The sequence below is a fragment of the Protopterus annectens genome, chromosome 12.part0 (genome assembly GCF_019279795.1).
Source record: "Protopterus annectens isolate FY-2018-M chromosome 12.part0, PAN1.0, whole genome shotgun sequence".
In the NCBI taxonomy this organism is placed as follows: domain Eukaryota; kingdom Metazoa; phylum Chordata; order Ceratodontiformes; family Protopteridae; genus Protopterus; species Protopterus annectens.
Window position 1 is genome coordinate 90,835,030 of NC_056746.1, and position 22,954 is coordinate 90,857,983.

General features: G+C 38.6%; 1 protein-coding gene across 2 annotated transcripts in view; it reads left to right on the top strand.

Annotated features, from left to right (window-relative positions):
* The window catches only part of CARD11 (caspase recruitment domain family member 11), a 2,459,919-nt gene that overhangs the window by 2,424,859 nt on the left and 12,106 nt on the right, over positions 1-22,954 (top strand). The gene's annotated exons all lie outside the window — the stretch shown is intronic.

The following is a 22,954-nucleotide window of genomic DNA, read 5'->3' on the forward strand; positions in this document are numbered from 1 at the left end:
AGTGACCCAAGATCATTGTTTTAAAGAGAAAGAAAAGTATATTGTGTTCTACTGCACTCAAAGTGACATCAGTTTTCAATAAAACAGCCTTTACCACATTCTCACTATTTATTGGTTTTATTTGTCTTTGTTTACTGGGAAAGTCGAACTGGGCAGTACCCATTTTCAACATAGGCCAAAGTAGAAAAGTTCCAGTTATGTTTACAATACAGTAAAGTTATGCATCACAAGTTACAAACAGTTTTCAGATTCTGCAATAGATTCTGCAAGATATATTCCCAGTTATCACATTTTTTTAAGGATTTATTTATTATTGGTAAGAGAAGAAAGTTGTAGTTTTATCTATTTGTATAGACTTTTTATATAATATAGTTCTTTGTTTAGATGAGGTATAGGCTGCTGTAGGGACATGTGATGTATATGAATATCCAGATACTTTATTCATGCATTTCTATGAATGTTTAAATATGTACAAGAATTTTCTACATACATGTTTTATTACGCAGATAGAGCTGCTTATTAAGGTTCTTATTTAGTTCCGTAAACATTTACAATGAATATAATTTTATATAGATACACTGAACTTTTAACTTATATTTGCTTGTTTTATTGCTTATATTGTGTTAGAAGTTATATTCCTTTAAATTGATAGGTATGTGTTAATTAATTGTATTTGACTGGGTAGTGGGTTATATTTAAATGAATTTGTGACCACTTCTGTTTCAGTGGTCTGACGAAGCTCTATGTGAAAGTGCTTACCTAATTGTAATAAAGAAGTGTTTTTATAAATTCGAGTGTTACTATTGTTTGCTGGTTCGTGGACTGTTTATGATATTTACTGCCTTTTACTTACTATCTTGTCTAAACAGTCCTATGTTTATCCTTGCTGTGCAGTATTTGATTTTGTGCCAGTTTTCAGATAGAAATTGATACACTGACATATACATATAATTAATTATTTATAGTAAGAGTGTACAGAGAGAGTACAAACAACAGTTATTACATTACTTAATTGTTGTAACTTATATATGCAAATTAAGACTTAACATTTGTCATTGGGGTTTACTTGTAGTTATGTGATTCAGTGAGAAGATAAATAGGGTAGTTCAAAAAAGCTACATTTGGGAAGAGTATGACAGCTAAAAGAGAGATGGGTTAGTTGCTGGTAAGAAAGCAGGATAACATGTAATGCAGGACAGAGAGATAGGATGGCTTCCTTGGATGCAGGAGGAGTGATAAATATATCACTAAAATTGTGTCACAGGAAGGGTTACCTGCTTATTGTGTGCTTTGGCTTATTGCAGGAAACCTGTAGTATTTGGTAAGTAAACGGAGACAGAAGATACAAATATAACACTTGGAATTAATGTAGATGAATAGTGTGGTGAGAGTGTGGTGAGAACAGTATAAAGTGACATGCAATGGCTGCTGTAAAGAAATGGAGGTATAGAGGACAGAGAAGAGAACAGTAATAAAATAGATTTACACTTGTAGGTCTCAGAGTGCTGATGGACATGAGTAGGACCACATCTGGCTAAGATATTGTTTGAGCAGCGATTTAAAGGTAGAGATTTTTTTTGGTAAGCTTTATTTGCACAGGGATGGAATTCCACAGTTTGGAGACATGGTGAGTAAAGTGAGTCTACAACAGTGTTGTTTGACTACTTAGTGTTTAGTATGAATTATTCACTGGCGCGAATGTCCTATGTAGAGGAGTAGGTCAGGTGTATACCTTTTAGTGTAGAACATTTGTCTGGATAAGGAGTGTGTTTTTAGGCCATGTTCAGTTGTAAGTAGAACAAATAGTCATGCAGTTCTAGCCAGTTTTGTTCCTTTTAAGACATGGCAGTGGTGGGTGATACGAGTGAGTATAGTGTTTTTTGCTTTACTGTACTTATGCCAGTATGAACTTATACTCATAGCATATTGCAGCTTTAAATAACAGGTACAATGATGCTTTATTCACTAAAGTGAATACTGTTGCCTGCTGTCTGTACTTTCAGATGAGTAACCTGTTTGGCAATTAGACTAGAACTTACTGTAACCTCCGAGGGATACAAGTGACTCCATGTTTCTGTATAATACCACTGTTGTTATTTCTGACTTTTAGTGGAGAACACAAACTTGTCTGTAGCATCTTAGTAGTTACTGTTTCTTTTCATACCCATTATAATAATACAACATAGTGTAGTGTATGTTATAATAGCTTGGTATCAACTGCAGTTACCTTTTTGTTTGTTTTTGTGTTGCTCAAAGAATTGTGCTGTCTCTTACAGGGTACGCTGTCCCTCCCCCACATCCTCTGTCTTCTTAGTTACTTGGTAATCAGAGTGTATTAAAACTTCAGACATAATATTTACCTACTTTTCCCCTCAGCAAAAGTTTTATCTGTGTCCTGGCCAACCTCCAATAAACCAAAGGCTGTCCAGTTGCCCTGCACAGTGAGACCCTGCATTGGTGGCATGATAAAGTGCTTTCAGCTGAACTAGTGTATTTTACAGGTGTAATTAATCTGTCCTCTAAACTGAAGACACTTTTGCTATAGCTTTTTATTGTAAGCGCACACACTACTCACTGCCCCATTTCTCTTCCTATTGTACTCCTAGGCCAATTACTTAAAACTACTTTATTTTCTCTTGGTAAAAGTTTACGTATGTACCTGTTGTAATGTTTTCTCTATAGAAGTGGTGATTCTTACCACCACACCGTGCTGGATAAGTAGCACAAGATCTCTAGTTATTAGGAAGATGCTGTGATACACTGATCTGAAATTGACTAAGCTTGGCTTTTCTGATTGTTTTCTTAGAAGCCAGCCTGGTCTGGTTTTCTGACTCATCCCGCTCTGTTCACACTTGCTGCACTCGGGCTCACTCCACTCCCCTACCCCCCTTCCCACCCACCCTCACATCATTACCTTTGTAGCTAAACTTGCTTTGCCCCATATATGCACTAGTCAGTAGACATCCCCACTTCTCTACTCATACCCTGCATTACCTTTAACTGTAACACCAGCTCCTCACCCCTCCTGAGCCTCACCTGCTAATATACTCTTTCAGTCACTCACTTAATAAAACTTCTTCAATCAATCCTGATTTCTTCTACTAACTTTAAATACATTCTTTACCCTTTAATTCTTTCTGACCTGGAACTAAATCATGGCTATACCTTTCAAAACTCTAGTTCTCTCCCTCCTCCTAATTATTTTCTCAGCTCTAACCACTTACCGTAGTCCTCACCTGCTTACCACCCCATCTCCCAAACTTTCTTATCCCACTACCCACCATACAAATAACTACTCCACCCCTATTGCCCCTCTCTCTTTAACTATACCACTGTATCATTTCACAAGTTCAAAGTATTGGACATACTGAATGCCCCACCTCTCATCAAAGCAAAACATCAATTCCTTTTCAAATACTTCTTCCTACAAATACTTCAAAGCACAATACTACTCTTATCTGGTGATATTCACCCCAACTCAGGACCTTGCCAACAACACTCTAACCATACTTATACAGCACCCCTTCCCCTTCCAACTGCCTCACAAATTAACTCATTATGATCACAAGCCTCCAAAAAAATCTATCTTTTTTTGACAATGAATATACAAAGCATCGTCAATAAAAGTACCCTACTTCATACCTGTATTTCTCAATGTAAACCAAATATACTTGCCCTATCTAAGATATGGCTAAAACCTCATATTACAAACTGCAAAATTCTTCCACAGGTTATAATATTCTTTGATTGGATAGAAGTAAATAAAAAAGGATGAAGGGGTAGCTATACTCTACTCTGACCAGCTCTTTCTCTCTCCTCCCCTCTCAATAGCTATCCCAGATTTCTACCCTGCTGAAATACTTATAGCAGCCTGTTACCTAAATCAACACAAAAAATTGCCATTGCTGCAATCTATATACCCCCAGTTAAAACATTCCCATTCTCAAGCAGATTCTTTCTTGGATTTCTATATCCATTCCCTATGAAACCATCATCTTTGGGGATATGAATATTAGTTGGAACCTTGTTAATAGCGCCTGCATTAGCTACTCTATAAACCTTTATGGCTTTACCCAGCTGATCGCCTCGCCCATGCACTGGCAAAAAGACACCCAGAATGGCTCAGTCATTGACTGGATATTACTATTCAACCCCCAGTGCTATCAAAACCCTTCCACCCTACCTAACTCCCTTAGTGACCACTCCCTACCTCAGTAGTAAGACACCCTCCCAATCTTAACAAGAGCCAATAATACAAAGAGTCTCATAACCTTAAAACTACAACCCTGTCACCCTAAACAAATTACTGTCCACTGTAAACTGGTCATTCCTACACATGTCACCCTAAACGAATTACTGACTGCTGTAAACTGATCATTCCTACACACATTACCCCTTAATGAGGCTGTCCAAAGCTTCAGCAATATATTCCTAGAAACCCTTAATATCCTGGCTCCCAGCAGAAAAATTAGGCTAAAATGTAATTATGCACCATGGCTAAACCAGGCAACTCGATCACTTATGAACAACAGAGACAGTGTCTGGACAGCATGGAAAAAAAATAACTCAACTTTCCACCTGAACTTAAACAGCTTTGCAACCAAACAAAAAAGCAGGTCCTACTGGACAAAAAAAAATTTCTATCAAAAACCCCTGAGCAATTCACATTCCAACCCAAAGAAATTCTGGCACTCAATAAATATATCTCCAGGGAACCCCCTTTTCACCAAACCCCTTCCCTAACAAACCTTCTAGTGAAACTGTAACTCTACTTAACTTTTTCATCAAAACAATGGAAGAGCTTACTAAACCAGAAACTTTCAATATTAAGACTCCACCTCCCACCTCATCTCTTCCATCATTCTCTCTAGCGTCCATAGCAACTTCCTTCATCAGACCACTTTTTAACAAATTCAAACCCTGTTTCCCATCAGCTGACAAACTCCCTCCATTATTTCTCAAACATGCAGCTGAATCCGTAGCATACCCTGTATCTATACTTATCAACAGAGCCATCCAAGAAAATACAGTACTAAATATCTGGAAAAAATTCTTCATAATATCCCTCCACAAGGGAGGAAATTCTGCAGAACCCTCAATTTACAGGCCTATTGCTATATTATACCATTTATCCAAGATACTGGAAAAATGTATACATAGAGAAATACTAAACCACTTCTTACAGGCAAACCTAATTACACCCACACAGCATGGTTTCCAACCCTTATGCAGTACAACCACTGCCCTCCTGTCTTTCACAAACACATTGCCCAAGCCAGAGATGATAATAAACTCACATCAGCTCTATTTCTCAACCTATCCAAAGCATTTGATACTATTCGCATCCCATTCCAAACTTTCCAACCTACAACTCTCTACCACCTGGTTTGACAGCTACCTCTCAAACAGATATCTGTCTGTCTGGCAAACATCCTTCTTTCCATCTTAAGACCTGGGCTCCCCAGGGCTCTATCCTGGGCCCCCTACGTTTTAATATATTTACAAATAACCTCCATGTCTCTTGCCCCCACTCTACCTTAATACATTACACAGACAATTCCACAATTATTAACAACTTCGACAATATACAAAATCTTCACACTGTCACTCAACAATCTCTGCACCTAGTAGAACAATGACTTACTGAAAACAACCTGCTTCTCAACCCCAAAAAGACCAGGCTTCTCCTTTTCCTTTCAAAAAAACTCAATCCAGCTAAAGAAAACTTCACCGTCTCACCCTTAGATAATACAATTATCACCACCAACTCAAGAACCAAATTGATTGGTGTTACTATAGATGACCAATTAAAATTCACCTACATATCTTAAACTGTAGTCCAATCAACTAGGTCTTTTATACCACAACAGCAAATATATACCTAACAAATCTAGACCTATACTGGCTCAAACATTTATTCTACCATCCCTGCTGTATGCTGCTCTCATACTTACTAACCTCCAAAATAATCTCTTAACCAAACTGGAAACCACTTATAACAAGATAGCCAGATTTACAGCCAGTAATAGCTACAAATCCCATCATTGTATATCGCTGAAAAGCTTAAGATGGCCTGAGCTCCCCCACATGGTTCAAATATCACAACTAAAACTTGCACATAGCATCCTGAATAGCCCAAACTCCTGCCCTACCCTTACATTCATAATTACACCCTATACACTACACACCCAATCGTGACCTCAGAAGCACACAACAAAACCTACTTCAGGTGACCATTCATAACAAAAATATTTAAAAAATAGTCATTCAATTGCATACTCATGGAACAAATGTGCACTGTCTCTTCCCTCCACTACCAAATGTGTCGAATTCAAAAAGCAACTAAAAACCCATTTCCAACATGCATGGATCTGTAATTGTTAGGAAATAACATAGGTTCATCGGTGTGCAATAGGATAATGGCCCTGGAGCCTATATAAGCCTAGCCCAAGAAGATTCCCTGGCATCATGCTTCCCAAAGTTAGTGAATGAATTGTTGTTTCAACATATCTGCCTGGTATCTGCTATCTAAACTGTCTACACATATTACTTTCTCTGCAGTTAGTACCTACGCTATTAAACGCATCTTTGTTGTCCTATGTCATGATGTTACTCTGAATTGTATGTTACATATTTGTTATTTTAGGCTTTGCTATATTCCTTGCATGTAACTTAGCTAACCAAATTTCTCAAACATATTGATACTGTATTCTGAAAATGCTGTACTTCTGCCTTGTAAATATTCATGTTGTATATTTCTCTTTCTCTGTTTTGTACTGTTAAATATCTTACAACTTGAATTGTTAGTTTTTTTCTTATCTTTTAATTACTTTCCTGGAGCTTTTCTCCTCGAGTCTCCAGTGAAAAAGGGCTCTCTGTGCCAAATCGGACTAACCTGATTAACAAATGTAAAAATAAGTAAATAAATCTGGCTATTTTGTTGTAGCAAGTGGCGATTATTTTTTTTTAAATATTTGCATAATATTTACGTTAGTTAGAATAGGGTATGCATATAAGAGAGTAGGAAGTAGGAAGATAAAGGCTAGAGTGTTTCATGCAGTGTTTGTGAGATATTCTTTGGCCTTGTAAAGGGAACCTAGTTTGTGGTGCATCTTTTTAATGGTTTATATCATATGTTGGTCGCATTTAAGGTTATCATCTACTGTGATTCCTGGAAGTTTACTGTATTGTTACCGTTTCAGTGATAGTACTGTTTGACGGTGTTATGGTAAATGCTTTTGATCATGGCAGCTTTTTGGAATAAAAAAGCATTAGTTTAATTTTTTTAAGATTGAGTAGCAGGTTTGACTCTTTTAGCCAGATTTCAACTGAGGAGAATGATTTTTGGGTGATGTCCTCCATGCTCATTGTCGGGACTGCACATTTGAGTATTGTGTTGTTCAAGTACAGTGAGTGATGGCATACAGCTTATTAATGAATATATTAAAAGGGATTGGGCCTAGGAATGAACCTTGTGCGATTCTTATAGTGGTTAGTTGAAGGGAGGAGTAACTTGGTTACCATTTTACTCCTTGACGACTTCCATATATAGGCAGCTGAGGAACTACAGTAGGGAGCCACAAGCACTCGGATAACCAAGCTATTGTAGGGAGGGTTGCGAGAGTCTGATTGAGGTGGAATTGTATTTGTAGTTGTTGATGTGATACAGTGGTCTTCTGGGAATTGTTGCAGTTGTGTGGAATGCCTTAAATAGATCACAACAGACAGTTAAAGACATTTTATTCCAGGATTCCTTACACAAAGGCCAGGAATATGGATGACTTTTTACTCTCGTTGCCAGGGATGTTCTTGTATGCCTTTTCCTGTTTCCCATGATGACCAGGGTTTTTAAGATTCAGAAAAACTCTCCAAACATGATGCTTCCTTTTTCCCCAAGACAACAGTAGTTCTTCCTTCTTGTCAAAATGGCGAGTAACAAGTTTCCTTACAGATTGTTCTTTCTCACGCAGGGTAAGGATTGTTTGATACATCCTAACTTTCAGTTTCTTAAACTCACTGCCTGGGTAATAGAATTATAATATCATTTAGGTGCCTGTTTTTAAGGATGTAGAACTTGCATTGAAGGAGGCTAAGAAACCTGCTATTAAAAATAATGTTTGGCTAAGTGGAAACGATTTCATAGTTGGTGCCAAAGATCCAAGAGCCTTTTAAGGCCCAGACACTTCTGGCAGTACAATATTTGTGTTATTAACCTGTGGCCTTTATTTTTCAGTCAAGATTAATTTCTCTCTGCCCTCTTTGCTTGTTTGCCCATTGATCCCCCCTTGCTATCCTGCTCTAGTGACTCCATTTTTAAAAGGAGTTTTGCATATCCATCCACCTACAAGACAGCTGTCTTTTTTTTTGGGGAGTGATCTTGATTTTGTACTGGAGAAACTTATACTTTTTCCTTTTGAACCTCTTCATGGGGCTGATTTGCATCTGCGGTGGTGGTGCTGTGGTAGCGTTGTCGTCTCACAGCAAGACATTGTCCTGTTCGATTCTCAGCTAGAGCGTCTTCTGTGTGGAGACATGCGTGAATGGGCGTACCTTCATTGAAGGTTGTGCATCAGGGCCGGCAACTCGGCACGTAATAATCTACTACCAATCATTAGCAGACCGGAGTTCCGCTGTGGCAACCCCTAACCGGGAAAAGCCGAAAGACACAACAACATGGGGCTGATTTGCAGTTCTTTTATTGAAACATTTGCTCCTAATTGTTCTAACTTCTACAAGGAATATCTCTTACACTTTTTTGTCACTCAACCCTATTTCATCTTTCACAATGATAGGGTAAATTTGAGAACAAATCGTTTCTTTATACTTAAAGTGGTTTCAGAGTTTTCTTTACACTTTGAAGTAAAATCTTGCATGATTCCTTCTCCCAGAAAAAAAATGGTGTGCAGCAAAGTACGTGACATGAAGATAACGTTGTGTTCAGATTACTATATGTGTAATCACCAGTTTAGTTCATTCTGTTGTTAAGCTCCATAACATACTGTGAAATTTGCTGTAACATTCAAAACTATTTCAGCTATAGTTCTTTGTTCACCTCCTTGTTTTCTGTCCAGAACAAAAAAAAAAAAGGCGGGAAGAATAATTGATTGCATGTCAGTGATATTTTGTACAGGATACAGTAGGTAAAATAAACTGCTGTTGATGTACAAACCCTCTTCTAATTTCTTTTTCTCCACCCTTCATTCATTTAGAAAGGCCGCAGAAATACCTCACTAAAAGAATCACAGGCCTAAAGCAGATGCCCTATGCTGACTGTCTAAAAAAACTCCAGCTATACTCTGTGGCATATCGTCTACTCAGAGGTGATCTTTGCTTAACATACAAGGCCATGTCAAACCCTGAGCTGTTGGACATGCTCCACTTAATGAAATCCCAATCCCTCATAGCCACATGCTCCAGGGATCTAAACCTTGTCATCACAATAAACAAAACATGCTGGAGGGATAGGTTCCTGACCCAGAGACTCCCCATACTCTGGAGTGGACTGCCCATGCATGTCAAGCAGAACGCCTCCTTGGCCCTCTTCTGGGAGAGCCTTGACGATTGGATGGGAGATAGGAAATTCAACCTGGGGATCACATCAGTCACCCTGCTAGACAGGGGTCCAGGGAAGTACATATTGTGGGAAGAAATATCCAGGGAATTGTTATGGCTAGGCTTGTATAGGCCCTAGGGCCAACAGCCTAGTACCAACCTATGAACCTATATTGAAATCCTTTGACATATTTAAGAACATAGCAGGAACTAGCTGACAATTATGCTAGTTTATTGTATTGGTAAAATGTAATAGTACTGTGATGGGGCCATATTGTGTTTTTGAGAGAAGGTTATGTGACATTAGGCATTATATCATCTATTCATGGATGCACACCTCTAGAATTTTCATGAGGGGGAAGAGAGAATTGCTACTGGTCTGTAGTTATTGAATTCAGAAGATGTGCATCTTTTATGTTATGGCATAATGCAGAATTGTTTCCATAAAGACAGGATATATTATTCTTTTTTTTTCTTTCTTTTTTTCTTTGGTTTTAAAACAATAAGGATATATTTTTCAGATAGAGACCTGCTTATTAGTATGTGCATGAGGAGGGCTGTTGCTTTTTCAGTCATTTTTAGGTAGTTAGAAGGTAGTTGATCTGCAGTTAAAGAAGTACTCTTTAGTTTAAGAAGGGGGTTCATTTTAACTAAGGTGGGTAATGGACTGACGTCAAAATGTTATGAGTGGTTCTTGCTGGGTGGAGGTAGGGTGAGGGAAGTGGAGGTGTTATTAGGGATAGTATTTACTGTATAAAGTAAGAGTTAAATTGTGAGTGGATAGAGTCAGTAGTAGTATCATTTTTTTGGAGAGGGAGTAGTTGATTTACCAGGGTGAAGCAGTCTGTTTAGGGATGACCAGGAAAATTTTGAGCTGTTTTGGTGTTTATATTGTAGATTACTGTAGTATGTTTGGTTGACCTGTTGGATATTGTGTTTTGTAAGGTTTCTTTGATGCCTAAAAAACTGGAAACTGTATTGCGTTCTGTGTTTATGCCATTTGTTCCAGGCTTTATCCCTTTGTGGCATGTGAGCCATACTGCGGGGTTGGATTTTACTCTTTTGTTATATGTTGGGGTATGATTGTTTAGGGTTTTAAGGAAAATGTGATTAAAGTGTACAACAGCATTATCTAGGGGCATTGCTCTAAGTACATTCCAGTTATATTGCATAAGTGTTTCAGCAAAAGTGTCGTTGTTGAATTTGTGTTCCTTGTTTGGTTCTATATGACTCATTTGTCTAGAGTTTAATAGCTTCTGATGGCATAGATTGGTGTATAGTTGTTTATATTATCTGGCAGGCTCCCAACTTTGGTAACTTTATTTGGTATATTAGTAAGGACCCAATCTAGTACTGAATGTCTGGTTGAGCTTTTGTTAATTCCAATGGTAGAGGTTATTAACTTTGTGAAGTCATATAGGTTTAGAGCTTCAGTAGGGATATTGGTATTTATAAGTTGCTAAAGTATGTTTAGATCTCCTAATATTATAGTTTTATAGTTTATGTGATGGGATATCAATAAAATATTTTTGTAGTATCATGTTGTTGGCGGGGTTATATACATGGCTGTGATACATACTGTTTTCCTATTATTGACTTCAGGGAGTGATATCAGGAGTTTCTCATTGTTGAATATAGGTATTGCCCCTGAGAAAACGGTTATGCTAAAGGAGATTTTATAGATAATTGCGACTCAGCCCGCACACTTGTTGCTTTGTCTGTCACACCTGAGTATATTAAATCCAGAAGGTGTGATTTTATCATCAGATATTTCTTTTGCTAACAGTGTTTCAGTGGCCAAGACTATATCAGGAGGGTATGTGGGATACCTTTGATTTTATTGCACATGCTTCTTATACTTACGTTTAATACTGTAAGTTTTGTTTCTGTACTTGGTTGAGAAGCATGAATTGCGTAGTTATTTGTTATATTGTCAGAATGGGCCATTTGCTGATTGATGGGATTTGGGTTAAGGTGAGCATCTCCGCTGATTATCTGAATGGACATTTTGTAGACGATAGAGTGTGGCCAGTTATGTTTTGGTTTGTTAAGTATATGTATTTGTAAATTTGGGTACTTTGCTTTATGATATTAATAGTTAAAGAGATCAGAAATGGTTTGCTTTTATAGACAAAGAGGCAGGGTAGGTGTTGATGGTTTATGTGTGGGTTGGTTGGAATCATATTAATATTTATAGGGGAGATAGAATAATTGGTGAATGAGGTTAGAATGACAAGGAGACAGAGTAGTCGAGTCTGTTAGGAGCATTTTTTTATATTGATTGTGCTAGAGTGTTGGCAAGTAATGAAAAGTAGATATTATTTAGGGAGAGTAGGGCTGGTTGTACTGAGACAGCAATGGCTACTATCAAGGGAGTATAGGATATATCAGAAGAAACGGATGGGATGTAGTAGCACTTATATATTGGTAGGTTGGTGTATTATGGGAAGGGGTAAGACTGGCTGTGAGTTTTATTGGGGTAAAGGTAAACGAGTGGAAGTGTAGAGTAAGGGAAGTGGGTGGGAACTGGGGGTAGGGTAGGGGAGTGGAGTGAGTCTGAGTGCTAGAGAAGTCAAATTGAGACCCACCTGCAGACTCGACAAGGTGGCATAAAAACACTCTATTAACAGGGAAAACATAGCCAGAATTACATACAGAGCTAAATTAACTGTATCTTGAAATCTGTAATACAGGTGTAATGTACTGGGAAAGCTTACAGTTTGCTGAGCAGTAAGTTACAGTGATTGTTGCATGGGGCTTATATAATGAGGAAGAGAGTGGAGAACATAGTTATTAGAGAGAGATAAAGATTTAAGTGCAACAATTGGTGTAACAGAATGTTAATAAAGAAAAGCAGAAGTTTTATTAAAGGGATTAGATTGGATTGTTATTTTATGGCAGTTCGTCCTCTAGCCTCTGTAATTTATTTATTTATTTATTTATTTAAATTTGTTGACCGGGAGTGTCCGACTGGACGTAGGTCCATTTTCAGTGGAGGCCCGGGGAAAAAAGCTCCACAGTTAAAATAAACAGACAGTATATACATTGGATTACATAGTGAATAACAATTTACATAGCAATTACTTACAACATATTTACAGATGAAGAACATAGTACATCAGTAGACAACTAGAATCTTTATCTGTGAAGTGCATACCAGACATTAACAAATGTTACAAGAAGAAGAAGTTTGTGCTGTATAATAAGTACTGGCTTATGAGCATCTGAGCTTGCTATAATCAAGGTAGTTAGTGGAGTGGAAAGAAAGGTAATGGTTGGATGGGGTGGATGATATTAGAGTGGGAGTTGCAAGGGCATAGCCAGCATGTTTTAGTTGCTTTTAGTAAAGTTTTGAAGTGGGTGCATGATGGTATGGAGGTAATTGTGGGTGGGAGTGAGTTCCATAATTTGGCTATGGCACAAGAGAATAGTGCCTCACCAGCAGAGTTATTGGCTTTAGTGATCTGCAAGTGATTTTTGCTGCTGGATCTTAGTGGTCTGGTGGTGCGATAGGGTTGGAGTAGATTCTGGAGGGATGGGACATTTAGTGGATGGTTTACTAGTTTGTGGGTGAGTGAGAGTGGATACCACTGAAGGAGGTAAGGGAGTTCAAGCCAGCCCATTTCAGCAAGTGAGAGACGGTGGTGACTATGGCAGGATGCCCCTGTGGCGAATTTGGCGATTTTGTTGTAGCAGGTCTCTAAGCTTGTTTAGATTACATTGCCTTAGGTTGGTATATATTGGAGAGGCATAAAGTAGGGTGGAGATGAGGTGGGAATTTGCTATTGAAATCTTTGCTGCTTTGGTGAGAAATTGCTTATTTCTGTATAACGCTCCTAGTTTTTTGTGGACTTTTTTTATAGTCATGGATATGTGAATGTCAAATTTTAGTTTATTGTCTATTTCCACTCCTAGCAATTTGGTGTGTTCAGTTGGGTATATAGAGGTGTTGTCTTTTGCCGTGATGTTATTCAGTTGGGTATATAGAGGTGTTGTCTTTTGCCGTGATGTTAAAGTGAGAGTTGTTTTGAGTATGTTTGAGTATTATTGCATGCATTGCAATTACATAAGAGTAGTTCAGCTATTTCTTGTCATTAGCTGCTGCATTACTGATATTGTTAGATGACTGCAAATATTAATAGTATTCATTGGACCATAGGAGATTACTAGGCTGTTGACCCGGAGGTCATTTCAAGCCTAGCTGTTTCATCGCAATGTAGTACCATAGATATGCTGAAAGGGGCATTATACTCAATTATGGGCCTGATTAGTGACAAGTATACAGGGATCATAACCTCCTCCTTTGCTCTAGAAGCAATACCTTTGCTAATCAAGTGTGCTACATAGAAAGCCTTCCTTACTACAGTAGACACATGGTGATCAAGGTTAATGTTACAGTCTAGTTGTGATCCCAGATCACTTACCACTTCGTAGGTACATAGGGTATTGTTGTTAATTTGATAGTGTGAAGGGACATTTTTTTTTTTACCGAAGGGAATGATGATGCATTAATTTCTTTGCATTCAGTTTGAGACCATGACTAAGACATCAATCATTGGTCTGTGTAAGACCCTCCTGAAGTATGCTGACATCAACGGGGATTCACTAATTGCACCCAGTTTGCAGTCTTCTACAAACTTGGTCAGCCACAGCCCCTTACTTTTGGCTTGAACTTCTGAGAAGTATATACCAAACAGTAGGGGGCACAGTACTGACACTTGTGGCACCCCGCTGGTGACAAGTCTGCTGGTTGATGTGGAGTCACCCACTTTGATAGTGTGTGACCTGTTTGTGACTAGTTGACATCCCATCTTACAACAAAGGGGTTTACATTCAGTTTGCTAAGTTTATCTGTAATGCCCGAGTGTGGGATTGTGTCAAAGGCCTTTGCCTTGTCGAGGTATACTGTGTGCACAGATTTGCCCTCATGAATGGCCCTGGTCATATTTTCAAAGAAATCCACCAGGTTTAAAAGGCAGGATCTGCCCTTGACGAAGCCAAATTGAGTCAGATTCAGGGTTTGGAGGTCACCTGTGTCTTTATTTATGAGGTCCATGATGATCCATTCCTATGACTTTACAGATAAGGCTGGGCAGACTTATGGGTCTGTAATTCCCTGGGTCTGTTGCTAGGCCACCTTTGTGGAAGGGAATAACTGTTGCTGTTCTCCATTCCGCAGGAACAAAGCCAATGGTTATGCTGTGATTGAACAGGGTACTTAATGGAAATGCTAGCTCATGTTTTAGTTTGTTTAGAAGACAGCCTGGGATGCCATCTGATCCCATAGTGGATGTGTTTTTTGCATTAGACAAGGCTTTAATGATCTGCTGTTTGGATAGGTAGGGTGGGAGGTGGGGGTTAGGGGCAAGGTTTGTGGTAAGTTTGGAGGGGGATAAGCGAGTGAAATTTTCACCAAATCTGTCTGCTAGCAGGTTTGCTATCTCTGTGGGGTCAGTGCGTGTGATAATTTTAGTCACTTGTTCGACACATGCTTGGGTCCTACCTTTTAGGCTACGTACATAGCTGTAAAAGGCCTTATAGTTATCCTTGGCTGTGATTGCTAAGTTTTTTCTCAAAGTTACCCTTAGAGGATTTTATATGTTGTCTTACTTGCCTGTTGAGGCTGAGGAGGGTGCTTTTCCATTGCTGGGGTCCTGCCTTAGTTTTTTTTTTAGACAGCAACTTTTTGCATTTGTTGTAAAGTTTGTTGATGATGGATGTCCACCAGGGCAGTCTGTTTGTACTCTGGCTTTGATTCTCTCTGGAACAGCTGAGTCTATACACTTATACAAGTGATTGCACCAGGGCTTGAGTCTAAGCTTTGGTGTAGTTACCACTTACAGCTGGGGGTGGGGCTTGGAATGCATTTATACCTTCCCCTAGGAGGGTATAGTTTGCCTTGGTGAAGCTTTTTAGGATGACTTCACCCTTTGTGAGTTCTGGTGTTATTGCCAGTTTGATGGCAACTGATTTGTGGTCAGATCTAACTAATCATGGTCCAGCAGTTGTGGTGATGCATCTGTTTGTCATGTTAGTGAGGACCAGATCTAGTATGTTTGTTTCTCTTTTTGGGGTTTGAACAGTTTGTTCCAGGGCAAATTCTGTGCATCTTATCCCGATTTAAAAACAAAAAGGTGCTCCCAATAAGCCATAACTATATTGGCAGACTTGGGGGCACATGCTGACCCCCAGGGTTATACCCGTTTTTTTGTTGGAATATACTGCCTTTGGAATATATAAAATTGTAACCCAAATCACACTCCATTAAACTCCTGATGAAATTAGTAATTATGCTATTGTTTTTAAATGAGGTCTGCAACTAGCATGTAATATGCTGAAGAAATCCCTTTAATTTGGGGGATGAAAGCACCCAATCAATAGAACAAGTTTCTCCAGTGTTCCTGGCTGTGGATTATTGCTTATTTACTTTTTTTTGTGCAAAACGTATACTGATTCCTGGTCTTGATGGTATAAAGGCTAATAGATAAAAACTTTATATAGAGAGTGACTGAAAAAAGACAATATATACACGTTATTTAGAGAGTGGCATCAGAAATGGCAAACTGAAACAAGTGCAATGAAAAATAGAGTCAGAGCAAGGTATGTAGACTGAATAACAGAATGTAGAGGTTAAGGTATATGACCAGAGACAAAGCAGTTGAAATGTGCTTTTGTTTGTGAAGAGAAAATGGGTTAAAAGGATTGATCTTTAAGAAAAGAAGGAATAGATTCCCACAGTATGAGAACAAGAGCTGAGAAAGTATGCTCTACGCAGCAAAGCCTAGTTTTGTGGAGGAGAGGACATGAGTGGTTAGGATGTCTAAGGTTATATGTTGATACATCTCTGAATAATCTGGAACTAGTGGAGGGTTGGTATCATTCATGATCAGTTTAAATACTTGAGAGGCAAGTAGAAAGTCAGGATGTTGTCTCATAGGTAGCCAGTTAGCTTTCCTCAATGGTTTTGTAGAGGTGTTCATTTCATGGGGAGACAGTAATGACTCTCAAATGCCATTTGAAATGGACCAAATTGTGGATACATTTCTTTCAGAAACTGCAGCAATTAGCAGGAGACAATATTCTAGCTTAGCCAGTAAGTTATCTTTACCTATGGAATTTCTACAGGGTCTGGATAGAAAAGAGAAGAAGCTAATAGCTCAGAATAGGAGAGTTTTTGTATGTGTCGCCCAGGTGGAGTTTGAAAGTTAGGAAAGAGTCCAAACAAACCTCTAGGCATATGAATGAAGTGGCATTTTAAGTAGTGTTATTAAGATCAAGTATTTCTAGAGACCTGGAGTTATCAGTGAGACTTGCTAGTGCCAAAAAGCATTATTTTTGTTTTAGAGGAGTTTTGTTTTGTTCTTAACTTTTAAAACCTTTTTGAACACAGAGAATTGCGATAAAATTAGAAAGTAAGTGACTTAATATGCTGAGATGCTTGCATTACCTCTTTATAACTTTATATGGTTTTCATGGAGCTCTTTTTCAGACACACAGAGAGATAATATGTAAATGGTCGGCTTTCTTCTTTACATTTCTGCTCATCCTGTATAGTTCTGATTTAGAATAAGCTACCCATGAGGAGATTAGAGTTTTTACCTGACTGCACAAAGATGAATTAGTCCTATTTTTATTTAATTGATTTTTATAGCTTCATGGGAAGTACTAGGCCCTTGTAGGTCATTTTAAGCATGGCCAGTTTCCCTTATTGTGCTTAAAATAACCTCTCCCATTTGGTTATACATTGGCCTTACCCATCCCACAGTCAATAATTATATATTACCCCTAACGATAATAACTGGGATCATGCCATATATTATTTGAGAGGGACTCCCTACAATGCAGGGAATACAGCATTTATGTTTATATTTATCTATTAAAATGTTTGGATACTTGAAAGGTAAGTCTAAGCATTCTGAACAAAACGTAATAAGTAGCAAACAGGTAACAGTAAATCAGATCAATGCAGTAATGTGGGAACAATGCAAAACATACATGCATTGCATCAAAATCAGAAATTCATCCATTTAAAGACTCCTATTCAATGGTCCAAGTATATGTCCCTGAAAGGATGGAACTTGACAGACCTGAAAACAGCTCTCATGTTCACTCACCACTACGGAAGGTAGGAGGCTCTACAGGATTGCGGCTAAATAAGAAACAGAAATGACCTGATGTTTATAGTTTAGTCTATAGAACAGTCAGCAGCCCCTCCCCTGATGACCAGGGATGCAAAGCCAAGAGTCTTAGAAACTCAAGTATGGAAGACCCAGCCTGTATGTTACCAAGAGTAAAATCAGAGGAAGATGTGAAACACACAAACAGTGGCATTAAGCATCAAGGCTACAGTCTTTGGCAGGTTGTACTTTACATATTTAATCTTCAGCCAGTGAGCAGTCGAATCCAAGCAGCAAACCCAAAGAATAGTAAAGTCTGGCACTTGATCCTGAGGGATGGAGAGGTATACCTCTATATAACATCAACATAAGACTGGTCATATTTTTTTCCCTAAGAAAAAGCGCGCGCGCACACACATACACACACACACACACACACACACACACACATATATATATATATATATATATATATATATATATATGGGATCACTATGGATTACCGAATGCTCAAAATCCCGACGCTGAAGATATCGAGACCAGATGACCCAAACCCTGCATTACCGAAACGCCAGAAGCACGAAATGCAACATCCCGATGTTAAGGGATTTTGCGTTAGCGCTTCTGGTGTTGTGGTTCAGGTAAGTATGTGTGTGTAAGTGTGTTTGTGAGGGGTGTAGTGTGTGTAAGTGTGTGTTGTGACTGTAGTGTGTGTGTGAGGGACTGTAATGTGTGGGCATGAGTTTGCCTTGTGTGTCTGTTTGTGTGATCTCAGAGTCAGAATAATAAACTAGGGGGATGTGGGGGGGTGCAGGGGGGCTTGCCTCCCTGCCTATGTCTAGTGTAGGATGCATTGTTTGGTTGTGGGGGGAAGGTGTGTGTGTGTTGTGTGGTTGTGTAACTTTCGCGATTTTGAATTTCATGGTTTTACATATTCGGTATTGTATAATCTGAGAGTTGATATATTTAAGTAGCAGGTGGTGTGGGGGGTGCAGATGGGCTTTGCCCCCCCCTGCCTATACTTGCAGAAGAGTAATATGTTTCTCTATGTAGTTTTGCTGCAATATAGTTGTGTTTCTCTACTGTGTTTTTTTTTTCGATAATTTGAGTTTCAGTATTTTGAGCTTTAGAAATTTTGGTCTCAGTATTTTGAATTTAGGGATTTTGAAAGTCAGTATTTTGAAGTGGGCCCATATATATATATATATATATATATATATATATATATATATATATATATATATATATATATATATATATATATATATATATATATATATATTACTGTGAAGAAGAATAGGGAAACAAGATATTGCCCTTGGGGCACACTGAACTGCAGAGGGAAACACCTTGAAAATAAAACTCAGATACCTTGCTTAGGGTATGACTGGAAAGGTATGAATAAAGCAACTCCAGCAGTCTAACTGTGAAGCCACAGTAATGTTCCATATAGCTAATAAGAACCCAAGATCCCTTGAATCAGATACAACTGAAAAAACAAGCAGGACCAACAGTAAATACATTTATAGATCTCGTGCCATACAGGGGTTGTTTACAGAATATACCAGGGCAGTGTCAGTACTGCGTCTAAATCTAAAACTGGGGTGAGAAGCATCTAAGAGGCTGTGTGATGTTAGTTATGAATACATCTGTATGTACACAGCCTACCTAATAACCTTCCCAATAAATAGGATTTTGGATACAAGACAGTAACTCTCTAGGCCATTTGGATTTGTCATTTTTTTTTTTTTTTTTGAGAAGAGGGGTAACCAATGTCTGTGTTAAAGATATCATGATATGTGAAATAACTGGGCTCATGGAATCAAGGTAGGTGCTACTAGTCATGTAGGAACCAGGACCAAAATGCAATATTTAGATTGCACAGAAGAAACTATCAATATGGCCTTATAAAAATGCACACAGCGAAGTACAGCCCTACATAAATTGGACTTTCCACACCTGAACAACTTTATCTTAGTAATCTTATCAGTGAAGAACTATGCAGCTTTCCTTGTGCTGTTCTGGAGAAAAAGCAGTCCATCTAGCATGATAGGCTGAGCTGTACAGCCTGTCAGCCACCTGGAAGAAGTGGTGTAGCTAGGGAAGGGTTATAGGGGTAACTTCGCCAGGCACAAAGTGTTGCGGGGTGCTGCGTGTGTGGTATAATCTGTAGCAAGTAGTTTAGTACAGTTTAAAAGATTTTTTCTTTTTCATAAAATTAGAGTGCTGTAGTACTCAGTGTGTGTGGCCTGAGTGGAGCAACTGCTAAGTTTGCTTTTGTAGAAAATGAGTGCTGTAGCAATCTGTGATGGGTATAAATTGTAGCAACTACAAACTAGTTTTGGGGATAAAAGATTTCTTTCTTTCATTTTTTTTTTAATTAATGGAGTATTGGGGCAGGATGAAGAGATGGGACCTGATTGGCTCCTGCATTTCAAGAGCCCCAGGTACCTAATCTAGGACTTTTTTCCCCCTCTTCTATTGAAGAGTTAGGGCAGGAGGGTGGTGTACCTGGCTACCTGGATGGAGCGCCAGTGCAACCAATACACATTTTTTGTATATATGGCTACCCTGCCAGTACAAGGAATGGACCTTTTTGTTTTTCTTCTAATAAAGAGCTGGGGCAGAAGAGAGGGGGATGTGTGTATCTGGCCAGCTGGTTGGTGTGCCAATAGAAGAAGGAACACCCACCATACATGTTCCCAAGAATGAACCACATTAGGGACCTGTGAATTAGGTCGAGGAGGATATCTGGGAAATCTTGTAGAAGAAAAGTAACTTGTAGACAATAAACCAGGAAGAAAGTACAATTTACTCCAGCCCCCATGACATGCTGAAAAGAGTTAGTCACTCCAGCTTCAACATGGAGCAAATCCAAAGCAGAACAAAACCAAATTGCTACTTCAACTCCAGAATCTGTTTAAACTCTGCTTAGGACAATGAATAACATGGAAACCTTAGAAGACAGAGACCTCGAGATGTGGACTGAAGCTTTTATCCATCCATATCTCTGTGGTAGAATCCAGATAATGCTGAAGCACATCTTAAACAATGTGTGGTTTGGTTTGCATTGACTTGCCATTAACTAACACTTTCTAGTCAGGTTAGTTTTATGGTGGTAGGTCATAAATTCTAGACTCAGATCATCTAGCAATGCCAGGTGTACCATTTCAGTAAACCAGGTTACCCCAGTTACAATGATGATTTACTCTGTGGCACTGAAGAGATTATTGGCCCAACATGACATGTGAAGTTCAGGTTAGTGAAGACTGACTTGTACCTCATAACCACAGGCTGCACACAATCTTAGGTTCCAAATTAAGCTCCAGAAAATAGCCACACAAGTTTATTAAAAAATCACCACTCAGTTTAGCTGTTTTTTTCCCCAATACTCAACTTGGATTTTATCAGAACTGGAGCCTGCACCTACCCAAGTCCTATTTGTTCTGGATAGCCCTAGGTTCATGCATCACAAAGAGATTCCAGGGTCCAGAGGTCAAGATAAAACAAGTGAAAGTCAGAAAGGAGGTCACAGTCATATATAAAACCCATAAATAGGGCCTCCATGTGAATGCAAACCAAAACAACCAAATCAAAAAGAATCTAATAAAAACAGAAACTCTAGATGACAAAGAACTGTCGAGGCACAAAAATAAAATACCAAAATCAATACAAACAGCAGTCATCAGAAACCAGCAATATAGCACAAAGCTCAGTACAAACAAATGTATTCCTTTTATTCTATACTCAATTTCTGAAATGTACAAGACTGTCCCAATTGCGGGGGGGGGGGGGGTTCAGAGCCAGGTAAGGCTGACTGCTAGAGCCAGAAACAGCCCTCAGTCTTACAACACAATGTATTCCAGCGAATAGCCCAGATCTACAGTATTGTTTTCTAAGCCACTAAAAGAACCTATATCACAAGTAGGTAGATTTCAGTTGCATGTATTTGTGGAGTGTATACATATAGTTATAGATAAAAAATAAATGATATAGTAATAAATAAATCATGCTGCTACTCAGGAGGAAAGGCATTAGTACTACCCTAAAATTCACTTCAGTACAAAATTGCAGCTATGGTAACATATAACCAGTAAAATCAGTAATATTTATAATGTTTAGTAAAAATACAGTGGTGATCATAGTATTAAATAAAAAAGTATTAACACACCCCATTCAGAATGGTCTTAACTGCATAATTTGCAACCAAAATTTTTTCAGTTTTGCTTATTGTAATTCTGCAGTTTTTGATGATGCACCAATGGCTTACAACACCAAATTTCAGCATTCTTCACGACATGAGTAATAAACCAATAAGCTGGTCACGAGATTCCATATTACCCAAAAGGCAGAGTTTAAAATAAGAGCTGTAGCTGTCTCATCTAGCAAGTGGTTCTATTCCCCAGACCCCTTATCTGTTGAAGCTTGAAGAGTAAAAAAAAGTCAATTTTCTGATTTGGTGAGAGTTCCTAACCTCATATGCCGTAGTCTTAACTACAAAACCAGTCATTTATTTCATTTCCAGCGTTTCTAAATACCACATGCCAGTATGGAAAAGAATGCCAGGTAACGTACTGCATTACTGATTAGTAGTTCTCTCAATTGTACCCCTAACACCCTGTGTTTAGGGTGGACGCCCCTTCTCTCCATCTTAGCTGCCTTTATGCTTAGAATACAAAGATCCAAAATAGCAGACAACAAATTCGGCCAACAGCTTTCAAGATGAAACATGCAGCCACTGCTGAGTAAGAAACAACATTATGGTATGCATATTCTAAAAGACAACTGGTTACAGGGAGTGAAATCACAATTACATTTATCCACTTAGGCAAATAGTTGTTGGTGGGTTGGGCAGTAATAGTAATTTCCCCTCGTTGCTGTGGGATCGGGGACTGTAGCACTATTTCTTTCATTCAGTTGCTGTCTGTTAGAGATACGATCTTCACTGTCTGGAAGTATTGATATGACAGAGGTGTGTCAAGTGGAAAATAGAGGGCTGCCTATCTTAAGAACTTCAAAATTTGAAGATTCAGGTCCCTGACCTGATTATCTCTTGGTCCTTCTGTTGCCACATATAATTGCCAACAGGTGGACAACATAAATTGGGCTGTAATCCATGGTGTCGCTCCCAGCTGGTCACATGCTTTATTCCTTCTCTATTGCTAAACAATGAAATGGTCTCCCAGTACCTATTAAAACTACAAATAATGTCTCCGTCTCCAAAAAATCTCTCAGACTACATCTCATCACTCTCTGGCTTTGCACATGCATGAACTCTTAACCTC